This window comes from Otolemur garnettii, unplaced genomic scaffold (assembly GCF_000181295.1).
Source record: "Otolemur garnettii isolate 467f Iridium unplaced genomic scaffold, OtoGar3 scaffold00077, whole genome shotgun sequence".
Lineage (NCBI taxonomy): Eukaryota > Metazoa > Chordata > Mammalia > Primates > Galagidae > Otolemur > Otolemur garnettii.
In genome coordinates this window covers 3,181,026-3,193,997 of record NW_003852472.1, presented here as the reverse complement: position 1 = coordinate 3,193,997, position 12,972 = coordinate 3,181,026, and positions in this window count along the sequence as shown.

Below are 12,972 nucleotides of genomic sequence, written 5' to 3'. Positions count from 1 at the left end.
GAGCGGGAGCGCAGGGAGGCTCTTTGTTCTGTAATCCCAGTAAGATTGCCAGCCATTCGCCCCGGCCCTAATCCCAGCCCCGCGCAACACCACCCTCCATTGGCTGCCATTTACATACGGGATTAGCCCGCCCCGCGCCCCGCGCCTCGCGCCCCGGCCTGGGCACCGCGAGGGGAGCGCACTGCGCCCCGGTCCCCAGGCCTGCGAGAGGGGCGGCGGCGCCCTCGGCCTCCCAGGCGCCAGATTAGAGAGCCACGGCACTGCAGCCGCGGGACTGCAGGGGGGCCGGAGGGGGGGTGCCCGCAGGGTCAAGGTCACCCGGCGGGCTCAGGGGATCCCAGGAGAGGGAGCAGGGGCCCTCCCGTCTGGCCCAGGTGCCTCTTTCAGCCTTTGTCCCCGGGGATATGCGGGAAGGCAGTGACATGCCCAAGGTCGCAGCAGATCCACTTGGACTCCAGAGTCCATCTTGCTTGCCCAGCCCTCTTTCTGCCCTACACATGCACATGCCCCATACTGGCCGGCTGCCCTACTGAATCAGGGAGCACACCTCCCATATTCCTCCAAAATATAAATCCTAATTTGGCACAAGGAACACAGTCATTCGCCACGTGGTGCCCTGAGCCCTGCTAGGCCTCCGCTCAGCTAGGCTGGCAGGGAAGGAAGGGACACACCCAAGGCAGGCCCCAACCTCAGGGAGCTCCTGGCTTAGAAGGAGAGCCAAAAGTAGATTGAGAGCCTACCAGGTCCTAGCAGAACCCACAAGGTCTCCCCATCTGCTGACCTCCTGACCACACGCCAAGCACTGTGTGAGGGTTAACCTTGGCTGACCAGGGCTCCCCCTGAGATGATAGGCAGAGCCTAGCAGTGCCTTAGTGCCCATAGCGGGTGCAAGGCAGAGCAGAGGGGTGTTGCCCCTTGCCCTAAGGACACCTGGGGACACCTCAAGGTACCCTCCTGTGTGGCTCCTTAAGACCCTTATCCCCACTGCCCTGTGCTGGCTCTGACTTGGCACATGGCTAAGACAAAAAGCTAGGGTCTGTAGCCTGGCTGTGTGTAACTTCAAATCCTGGCTCCTTCTCTTACCCTTGAGTCTACACTTCTCCCTTCATGTAGACACTTGGTCCTCTACAGTGTGGCTGCAACAGTGGACAGTACTGGTCCCTGCTTGTTTAGCACCTACTAGGTGCTGGGCATGTTGCATTTAGACTCTTTGGGCAGAGGAAAGCCCTTCTGCCCACTGACCTCTGATGTCCCCAATTTCATCTGCACCAAGCCAGGAGGTGTCAAGGGGGCCCAGCTGGGGCAGCTGATGCGGCTGGGCTGCTGGTTTCTGGGCAGAATGCTTTCTGATTCTCAAGTCTTGGATCTCAGGGCCTGGAAGAGCTGAGCCTGCTGGACAGGCAGGGCCAGTGTGCACTTGGTACTGCCCTCTGCAGGCAGAATCAGAGCAGCATGTGGAATGCTTAGGGTGTATACTGCCTCCTACCCAACCCCCAAATAGCTAAACTCACCCCAGCAATGTCTAGGGAGTAGTGTGGTACAACACTGGTGTGTCCAGGCCCCACTCAGCCACATGTGATCTGGGTATGACAGCTGGTTCCACTCATGCTGTGTATCCTAGGCCAAGTCAGCTGGCCTCTCTGGGCCTCAGCTTCCTCACCTGCAAAATGAGCTAAGACAGTTCTTTCTTCACAATGTTGTTGTGTGGGTTCAATGACTTGTCACACAGGGAAAGTGTTTAGTGTAGTATCTGGTTTATAGTAGGTGCTAGATGAGAGAATGGTTCTCAGTTGTTTATTTGTGGGTTTCATCTAGTGCCTAAATCAGACTTGGAGTTTTTGTTTGAATGCTCTTCCTGAGGAGGTGAGGATTCTAAGACAAGGTCATGAATATTCACATTTTTGTCAAGTTTAATCCTTTCTCTGAGGGCAGCCACTGCTCCCTCATCTGAGAAAGGAGTTTAGTTAAAAGAGAAGTTCTGGCTGGCACGGTGGCTCACACCTATAATCCTAGCACTTTGGGAGACCAAGGCAGGTGGATTACCTGAGCTCAGAAGTTCAAGATCAGCCTGAGCAAGAGTTAAGAGCCTGTCTCTAAAAACTAGCTGGGTGTTGTGGCAGGCACCTGTAGTCTCAGCTACTCAGGAGAATGAGGCAAGAGAATTGCTTGAGGCCAAGATTTTGAGGTTGCTGTCAGCTATGACACCACAGCATTCTACCCAGGGGACAAAGTCTCAGAAAAATAATTAATAAAAGAGAAGTTCTAAAGAATACCATACTATAACAGAATTCAGGGCCATTAGTAACACAATTGTATATTTCATATTTTAAAATAACTTAAAAAATAAAAAGAGAAGCTTTTGCCAGTGGCTAGCTGCTGTAGGAATTGCTAATTTTTTTTCTCTTATTCAGGCTGGTCTTGAACTCCTGGCCTCAAGCAATCCTCCGGCCTCAGCCTCCTGGAGTACTAGGATTACAGGTGTGAGCCATTGTGGCCAGCCCCAACAGCCTTATGTTATAGATGCTCCAACTGCAGGACCCTGAGGGCAGGCACATCCACAGCAGCCCGGGAGTGAGTGGAAGCAGGCTGGACCTCAAGACTCTGGTTCTACTTCTTGCTTTTCCTTTTTTCCACCTCCATGGCTCTCCTTGTATTTTCAGGGCTATTATTTTATCTGATAATTTCTATTTATCCTTTAAAAAAATGACACTTGGATGTCTTCTGGAATCAACTACTCCTATTTCAGAAGAACATAGCTCTTATACTATCATGGAAACTGAAGGGAAAATAAGATTCAATGTATGGGAATATGTTTTCAAGGCAGTGTGCAGAATCTATCCAACAATGTGAGACAAGGGGGAATGCAATCTGGAGCCTCAATGTCAAATGTTATGCCTAACAGCTGGGGTGCTCAGGCGGCGGTGTAGGGATTAGGCGAGAGGGAGAGGTTAGATGATCGTCTCACTGAGCCCCCTATGTCTGTGACCCAAGCCTCCAACCCCAGCAAGGGCTGTCCCCACCTTCCCCACTGCAGTCCCTGGGTATCTGCATGCATCCCCTGCCTGGACCCTGTCCTCCCAGGTCTCAGTCGCCATGGCTCCATCAGACTGTTAAAAACAGAAACCATCTCCCTTACTGGGGTATTTGATTAGCAGGGCAACCTCTTAGAGTCCTTCACCGCTTCCAGAACATCCAAATTAACACACTAGTGCTGGGATTTCAAACACTCTGGCAAGCTGGGGCAGGGACCCTTGGAAGCAGGGAGGACCATGTTAGAGGATGTGGGCAGTTTTGAAGTCTCACCCTCCCACATCCCAGGGTTTGGCTCCATGCATGGTCTAGCTCAGCACTGTTCAACAGAAATAAACAAATACATCCCACATCGGAAACTTAAAATTTCCTGGTAGCTTCCTTTAAAAAAGTCGGAAGAAACAGGTGAAATTAATTTTAGTAATACATTTTATTGAGCCCAAGATATCCAAAATGTTGTCATTACAATGTGAAATACTATTTTAAAATTGAGCTCCTTTGCATTCTTTTTATTATACTAAGTCTTTAAAAACCAGCATTTCGTGTGCACTTAACGACACATCTCAGTTTGGACTAGTTCAGACTTCAAGTGCTCAACACAGTGGGCAGTGCAGGCCTAAGAGGATCATTTTCTTACCCTTTTTAATGCCACAAACCCCCTTTTCCAGTAAATCCTCACATAGAAGCTCAAGTCACACAAGAGATGAGTGTGGCACTGCCTGGGTAGAAGCGAGGTTCACTCTCAGGTTCCTTCTTCCTCTGGTTCCCCTGAAAGGCTCCCAGCCCCCCCCCCGCTCCTTTCACCCCCTCCCCGTCCCCTACTCTGCACAGCAACCATCGGAAATGCAAATAGTAATGACAGCTAACATTTACTGAATGCTTACTCTAATTTATTGGTGCTAAATGGCTTTCTTATATTATCTCAATTAAACCCAAAGAGAGAGGTGAGACTATCACACGCATTCAGAGGAATAAAGGGGCTCAGAGAGGTGTTGGGAGGAACTGGGACAAGTGGGGAACAACATCATCGCCCCTCCTATCATCCATATCCTGGCACTCAGCCCCTCAGCCCAGAGGGAATTAACAGGTTTGGCTTTTAATTTAATTTATTTATTTATTGGCCGGGTCTGGATTTGAATCCGCCACCTCCAGACCTCCGGCATATGGAGGTGGTGCCCTACCCTTTTGAGCCATAGGTGCCCCCCAAGGTTTGGTTTTTTAGAAAATCCCAGGCAGCTGCTCTGCTAAGCGAATTTAGTGATAAGTTAGAGAACATTAAGAACAACCTCAGGGCCAGAAAAGAAAACATGGAGGAAAAAGCATTTCCAAGCAAATTTCCCAGACACTAGGGGAAATAACCAAGGTTGCTTGGAAAGCTCTAGGCCGGGGAATTTGCGTTCTGTGGGTCTCAGTCTCCGCACTGCCTGGAGTGGAGTGTCAGCCTTTAGGGCAGCGGAAGGGTTCTGGGGAGAGGAGCTGCCAAGCAGCCAGGCACCTCCTCCCTGCAAAGCCTAGCACAGCAAGAAGAGCTTCAGCCTGGGATCTAGACCAAGCTGGAGCCTAAACTCAACTGCATCATTAGGGACATTTCTTCTCTCTGAGCCTGTTTTCTCATCTGCAGAGAGATTTCCTAACACAGCCCAAGGTTTATGGTGAGCCTATCACCAGCTCAGTGCTTGGCATAGAGCAGGAACCAGATGTGGCAAGGGTACCAACCAGGATGGGGTCTCAGGTGGGAACATCTTCCATCTTCACTCAGTCACTGACTTCAGGTTACCTGAGCCTCAGTTTCCTCATTTTGTGTGCTTGTTAAAGCACAGGGCCAAGAATTATGTAAACAAAACACGTGTATCTTCTAATATTTTGGAGGGAAAAAAAAAGCTTTAAATAAAAGCGCTGGGCCAGACATTTCTGGGTGATGTATTGTTTCAGACACTGTGGGTGGGGGTGAGGCCCAAGATTCTCCCTTTTGGAACACAGTCCCCAGATTTTCCAATGCATTTGAAGTTTGGGGCTCACCAGCCTTCGTGTTCTCAGAAGACCATTCAAGTTCTGGGATCTGTAGTTTAATCACACTCAGTGTTGCAACACCAGCCACAGACATGTCTACTGGAGCCACATCTCCTGCACCATCAGGCTTCTAATGCCAGCTCCTCTGTCACAGCTGCCAATGCCCTGACCAGCAGCCAGGCCTGGCACCCGGTTGGGCTAGACTGGCCCTGAGACATGATTCCACTGAACTACCCTCTCTAGGCCAGGCATCATGTAGACCAAGTCTCTACCCTTAGGAGCTGTAGGGGTGTGTGCAATGATAAAGGGGCCCTGGGTGCTAGAGCCAGAGAGGGCACCCTACTCCACCTGGGAAGGGAGTAAGGGTTGCAAGGTAAGGGTTGCAACGGCCATACCCCTCCAGCCTCATGGGGAATGGTGAACCAACTGGACACTGCCCTCCACTGCATACCAAAGACCCATTGGGCCAGGAGTTTCAGCACATGCTAAAATATTTCTCTCTGCCTCAGGATTTTCTGGAAACCCACGACCCTGCTGTACCCCTCTACCTCCAGGAAAAAGCATCACCTGGGGTCTCCTTTTCTGCCTACCAGCTTTCTATACCACTCTCCACTCCCCAGAAAAGGGGTCTGGCCCAGGCCCTGAACTCAAATCTTTGCTTTCCATTACCGAGTGGGCTCAGCCTTTGTGGGCGCAGTTGCTTTGCCCAGGTGCTCTGACTGCCCACTGCCAAGTTAGCCCCTCACTCTGCAAATCTCAGCCTTCCTGACTGCCCTGGCTGGGCCACCCACCAAGGCTGTTTGAGCCCCTCAGTTCCCCCAAATGTCAGGCCCTGTGGAAATCTTACATTGCTTAAGTGATTATTGGATCCCTGCCTGACTCACCCATTAAACTCTAAGCTCCCATGTGAGGGCAGAAGGGGGTCGGCCCCAGGACCTGGCACCAAGTATGGCACACAGTATGGTTCTGCAGACATTTGCTGCACGACGAATGAATGAAATGGGCCTCATTAACCAATATGACTTGTTGGTCTCTTTTTTCTGTTTCTCTCCATCTGTTTATTGCTGTCTTTTTATGTAGCTGTCATAGAAAAATATTGGGGGTGTCTTTTTTTAGTCCTTGTTTCTCCCCAGGCCTCTGTCTCTCTTGCTCTTTGCATCCTCTGGGGGTCTGAGCCTAGCTACACAGCTACCTCTTCTGCTTCTCTCCTTTGCCTATCTGTCTAAGTCAGCTGTCATTCCTCTGTCTCCATCTCTTAGCCTTTATCTCTCTCAGCTATCTTGGGCCTGTCATCTCTCTCTGTCTCTGAGTCTCTGCCTCTCCTGCGATGTTTCTCTCTCTATCTCAGTCAGTTCCACCATTTCCATCTATCTCTGGGGGCTCTGAAGTCCCTGCTCTGTCTCTGTCTCCAGCATCTCTGCCCCTACTTCCTCATCTCTCTTCCCATTCTCCTCCGCTGGAATCTTTAAAGAACAGAGAGAGGCATGTAATTGAGCCTGGGCCGTCTCCATGGTTGCAGCTGTGGAGTAACTGAAAGATCAATTTGGAACGACCGTCTCTGTAATAATTGCACCTTAATAGTTTGTGTAAGGCAGAATGGGGCTCCGTGTGAGGTGGGCAGGACAGGCCCAGACCCTGGCTGGAAGAGCTTACCCGGAATCACCAGTATCCCTGGGCCAGGCCTCAGGAAGGGATACTGGTGACACCAGTGAGCAGGAGGGGCTGAGGGGAAGGGAGGCGGGAAAGGAGGCCCCTTTTATCCCCCACCCTCCCAGAAGTGTCCCTGCCTCCTGCTCTACCCGCTGCGCTTTGCTCCTATGTCTAATTTATGCTTATGATCAGAATTATCAGCAATAATGATAACATGATTATAATTGCTGAGCTGCCTGGCTCAATTGCAGCGCTGTTGGTAAATATTATGATAGAGAGTAGCGTGAGGTCACTGCCTCCCAGTGCTGGAGGGAGGGGGTGGGGTGCAGCCCAGAGATCTGTGGCCCCTCCTCCTCTCCCAGACAACCCCCCCCCAACCTCTCACACCACCCCAGAGAACTTGCTGCTCTTCTGCTGGCTCATCAACACTGATCCACCCTCTCCATCCTCCCATGTCTAACCTGAGATGTTGCTGCTTCAGGCCAGCACTCTGAAGCCTGCTGGGAGTGGGGGAGTCCCATCTATCACCCCAGTGACACAGGACACTCCAAGCTGGGTTTGACTGCAGGCTCAGGGCATTCCTAGGGGTCTTGGCAGTGAGCTATGGCAGGATAGGACACTGTCCCAGGCACAGATCCTGGGTGACAAGGGACATCCCTGGCACCCAGAGGCTTCCCCTTGTTGTCCAGAAGAAGGGAATCTGGAGCCCCAGAGTAGGAACAGAGTTTCAAATGGGCCCTTTAAGAGAGCCCCACCAGACCATCAAGGATAGGAATGGGAGGCGCCCACCTCATCCACCCATGATCCTACCCTCAGCTTCACTCACTTTGGGTGCAGCTGGGCCCCACCTGGCTGGGGCCTCAGCAGCCTGGAATTACCTCCGTCTCTGCTCTGTTCCACTGTGCTCATATTCAGCACATGTTCAGGAAAGGCTGGTGGCTCTGAGCTCCAAGAAGAAGAGCCAAGATGCCGAGGCAGAGGTGTGGTGGCTGCGGGGGATGGGCCCAGCTCCCCATCGGCTGCTCTGAGAATGGTGAAGGATACCATGGGGACATGGTGACCCTTGAGCAGAGATTGGATGTCCCCATCTTATAGCTGGGATGCTAAGGCTCAGAGACATTTGCCCAAATTCACAGAGTAGCAAGTGGCAGAGCAGGGATTTGTCCAAGGCCTGTTTATGGTGATTTGGCGCCTTCCCGGGACAGGATAGAGCTCCGTGGGGCCCTCGGTCCCTGCTCTGCTGCATTATTCATAAGCCTGCCGTTCCCCCAGGGGTAAACATTCTGAAGGAGCGTTTCAAATCCAGTTTCCTGCTCTGAAAATAAATAAATGAGCAGAGAATGCAGGCACACATTGAGGCGCTGGGGTCAAGACTCTTCAGAGTCCTGGGAAAGCTCACAGATGGCCCATCCAACCTCTTTCACCAGGTCCCTGAATAGTGAGACCAGAGACCCACAAGCTTGGCTCACTGAACAGGGCCCAGAGGAGGACCTGGGGTAGCTGACCTTGGCACAACCTGGGGGCCCTCCAGGAACTAGGAATCTGAACTAGCCCAGAGAAACCACCTCAGCACCTTGAAAGGGTAGACATACACTAATTTTTTTTTTTTTTCTTTTTGGAGTCTCACTCTGTCACCCTGGGTAGAGTGCCAGGGCATTGTGATAGCTCACAGCAACCTCAAACTCTTGGGCTCAAGCAATCCTCTTGCCTCAGCCTCCCAAGTAGCTGGAAATACAGGCGCTGACCACAACTTTTTGTGAAGGGGTCTTGGGAGTGCCCACATGGTCATGAGACCCCACAAATCCTTCCCTAAGGGTACATCTAAGATGGAAATGTTAATTTATTTGAACCCACAGCATCGTTGATTTAAAAAGTGGGTGCCCTGACCAAGGTCACAGGCAATTGCCTTGGTTTCAACAGCAAGAAGACATATTGAGATCAGCTATTTGGAGGAGTGGTTAGAGAAGGGGGCCGGGTGTGGTGGGAGCTGCACGTTCAGGACTGGGCTGCTTAGATAAGGAAGGAAGGGGAAGGCAACCCAGGTAGAAGAAGGATAGAATGCACCCATCAAACTCATGCATTCAGGCCTCTAAGGAAGGCAGACATGTGCTCTTGTTCCCCAGGTGATGGAGAATGAGTACACAGACAAAAGGAGCCAGGATCCTCTTCATACCCCTGTAACCATAGGTCCTGCCCCAGTGTCCATCTGCCAACAGTGAGCTGACGTGAGTTGAAAGTCAGCCCCCACCTGCCTCTTGTCACAAACCACCCAGTCACCAATGGCAGATCCCCTGAGGCTGAGGGGCAGGACAATTTTGAGGTTATAGAAAGGAATTGTGGCTCGGCGCCTAAAGCTCAACCGGCTAAGGCGCCAGCCACGTACACCTAAGGTGGCGAGTTCGAATCCCCAGTCTGGACCCGCCAAACAACAATGACGGCTGCAACCAAAAAACAGCCGGGCATTGTGGCGGGTGCCTGTGGTCCCAGCTACTTGGGAGGCGGAGGCAGGAGACTCGCTTGAGCCCAGGAGTTGGAGGTTGCTGTGAGCTGTAATGCCATGGCACTCTACCCAGGGGGACAGCTTGAGGCTCTGTCTCAAAAAAAAAAAAAAAAAAAAGGAATTGTTTTATACCTATCCAATTCACAATTGCAAAGTTATGGAAACAACCTAAGTGCCCATGAATACACGAGTGAATTCATAAAATGTGGTATATGCATACTATGGACTACTGCTCGGTCAAAAAATGGTGATCTAGTATCTTTTGTGACAACCTGGGTAGAACTGGTAGCCATTCTTCTAAGTGAAACATCACAAGAATAGAGAAATAAACACATGGACGTACACAATACCAAGTTGGAGCTAATCATCCAACACTAACAAGTACACATGGAAGTAACTTTCAATGAAAATCCAGCTGGGGGGAGGAGGGGGAGAGGATGGATAAATTCATACCTATTTGGGACAGTGCATACTATCTAAGAGGTCAAGGGCACACTTATAACATTGACTCAATGTGTATGAAAAATGAAATATATAAACAAAACATGTATACCCCCTAATATTCTGAAATTAAAAAAAGAAGGTAAGTGTCCGGCTGACAAAATGGGACTGTTCACCCCACTCTAGAGCCTCCATGAGAAGTCAAGGGTCATTGTGAACTGCAGGCAAGTGCTTTTCCCTCTCTGAGCCTCAATTAATTCATGTGTAAAACGAGGAGTTATTGAACATTTTAATGAATTTCCCTCAGCTTCATCATAAACAGTTTCTAAAAGGGGCCATCTAAGCTGAAACAAAGGGAACCAGGAGATAAAGAGATTGGTTAGCCTAGTGGTTAGTGGTGCAAATCTCAGCATCCTTGCTAGCTGGTGTCTTTGGGCAAATAACCTCACCTCTCTGTGCTCTGTGCATAAATGTCCTTACTTTTTTTTTTTTTTTTTTTGAGATAAGGTCTCCCCCCTGTTGCCTGGGCTGCTGGAGTGAAGTGGTATCATCATAGCTCACTGCAATCTCAAATTCCTGGGCTCAAGCAATCCTTTTGCCTTAGCCTCAAGAGGAGCTGGGACTATAGGTGTGTGCCACATTCCCTGCTAGTTTTTCTCCTTTTTGTAGAGATGGAGTCTCAACCTTCTTCTCAGGCTGTTAAGTGTCCTTACTAATCAAATGGATTTGAAGAGACTGTCCGCCTCAGGGAATTTGTCATGGGAATTGAGTTATTGCATGCCAACTGGTTTAACTGTGTAGGGCACATTTCAATTGCCAGGGCATTAGTTATGAGGGCCCCATACCCCTGAAGCCTAAAGGGTCCTGGGGGAAGGCAGGCCAGGCACCTGGGAGGACAGACACACCAGATTCTAGTCCTTGAGGATCTGGTGGGCCAAGCCTCAGTGGTTAGGGAGGCTATGTTTTGGGGACAAGCTAGAGACTCAAGTCCAGGCCACACTCAGCTTACCAGGGCTCAGAGGCTGTGGGTCTGCTTCCAGGGGTCAGCTCAGCAACTCAGTGCCCTAGCATGGCGTCTGCTCAGAGCAGAACCACTCTCTCATTTGTTCAGATGCTTGCCCTAGGCCTCAGCTCTCTGCCTGCTGGAACCTCCTTAGAGATATTCCTTAATGCTCTGGCTATCTGGACATCTGGTCTCCCACCCAGGATTCCTGAAAGCAACACCTAGCTCTGAGAAATATCTGTCTAGGTTCACTCCAACTCAAACTAAGCTAGACTGAAGCTTCCTGTCACCTGTGATGGCTGAGATCATCTCTCCCCATCCTGTTGCTACCTTCCAGGTGCCTGTCCCCATGAGAGAGGGGTTCAGGTCTTTCTGTTCTCTGTGAAGAAGTTCAATAGAGGCCAGGCCCAGCAGCTCAGGCCTGTAATGCTAGCACTTTGAGAGGCTGAGGCAGATGGATTGCCTCAGCTTAGGAGTTTGAGACCAGCTGGAGCAAGAGTGCGAGCTCTACGAAAAATTAGGCAGGCATTGTGGCAGGTGCCTGTAGTCCTAGCTACTCAAGAGGCTGAGGCAAGAGGATGGTTTGAACCAGGAGTATGAGGTTGCTGTGAGCTATGACACCACAGCCCTCTACCCAGGGCAACAGAGTAAGATTCTGTCTCAAAAAAAAAGAGAAAAAAGCTCAATAGATTTTTGTTGATTGATGAAGGAGTGGGAGGGCCTATCTAGGGCCTCGAATGGTGTGTTCCTGCCAAAACTCATGCTGAAACTTAATTCCCAGTATAGTGGTATAAAGAGGTGGGACCTTTATGGGAAGCGATTAAATAGTTTTTTTTTTTTTTTTTTTGAGACGGAGCCTCAAGCTATCCCCTTGGGTAGAGTGCCATGGCATCACGCTCACAGCAACCTCCAACTCCTGGGCTCGAGCGAGTCTCCTGCCTTCGCCTCCCAAATAGCTGGGACTACAGGCACCCGCCACAACGCCTGGCCATTTTTTGGTTGCAGCCATCATTGTTGTTTGGCGGGCCCAGGCTGGGGATTCGAACCTGCCACCTTAGGTGTATATGGCTGGCGCCTTAGCCGCTTGAGCCACAGGCACCGAGCCAGAAGCGATTAAATCCTATGGGCTCTGCCTTCATGAATGGATTAGTAGTGCTTTAGCCAAGGGAACTAGTTTAGGTCTTTTTTTTTTTACCCTTTCATCCCTTTGCCATCTGAAGACACAGTGTTCAAGGCATCACCTTGGAAGCAGAGACTAGCACCCTCCCCAGACACCAAACCTGCTGGCACCTTGATCTTGGACTTCTCAGCCTTCAGAACTGTGAAAAATAAACATCTGTTTTTAATAGATGACCTATTCTTGGGTATTCTGTTACAGTTGCACAAACAGACTAAAACAGGCATTGGTAACAGGAATGGGTGTTGTTACAATAAATACCTAAAAATGTGGAAGCAGCTTTGGAACTTGGTGATAGGAAGAGGCTGGACTATGCAGGGATGTCCTGGTGAGGGCTCAGCAGAAGAGGAGAGCTTCAAGGAGAGCCTGAATCTTGTTAGAGGTTATTTATAGGGTCATAGTCAGAAAGGTGGTAGAAATACCATCAGTAAAGGCTGATGAATTCTTGGGCAGAAATGAGGAATATCTTACTGGAAACTGGATAAAAGGCCATCCTTGTTGAAAAATGCCAAAGAACTTGGTTCCATTCCACTTTGTAGAAGGCTGGATTCTAAGAGGATAAACTAGGCTATTTGGTGGGAAACAAATCTCTAAGCAAAGTGCTCAGGATGCTACCTGGCTTTTCTTAACTGCTGAGGGAAAAATGTGAGTAAAGAGAAATGAATTAAAGACGCAATTTATAATCAAAAGGGAAGCAGAACGTAAAGATTTGGAAACTTCTCCGCCTGGTCAGGATGTAAAAGTGTGTTTGGGAGAAAACACCAAGGGTGATAAGGATATTAGTATTTGGTCACTATGAAAGTGTTGACACAGACTCTGTGACGGTCCATTATTTCACTTCTAAGAAACACAGCTGACAGTGTCCTTTCTGATTCACCCATGCAAGTTTCAACTTGCTCGGCTTATAGGTGTTACTGGGAGGGCTTCATTTGTTTCCATCCATGCAGATGTTACACATTATGATGTTTGTGTATCTCAAAACTTCCATAATGACCCATAGGGATAGAAAGAGGCGAGGTGCTGCTACTCAATCGAAGAATGACAACAAAATGCCAGCGCCGGCTCAGCTCCTAGCCAGCGCCAGCCATGTACACCTAAGGTGGCGGGTTCGAATCCCTAGCCCGGACCCGCCAAACAACAATGACGGCTGCAACCAAAAAA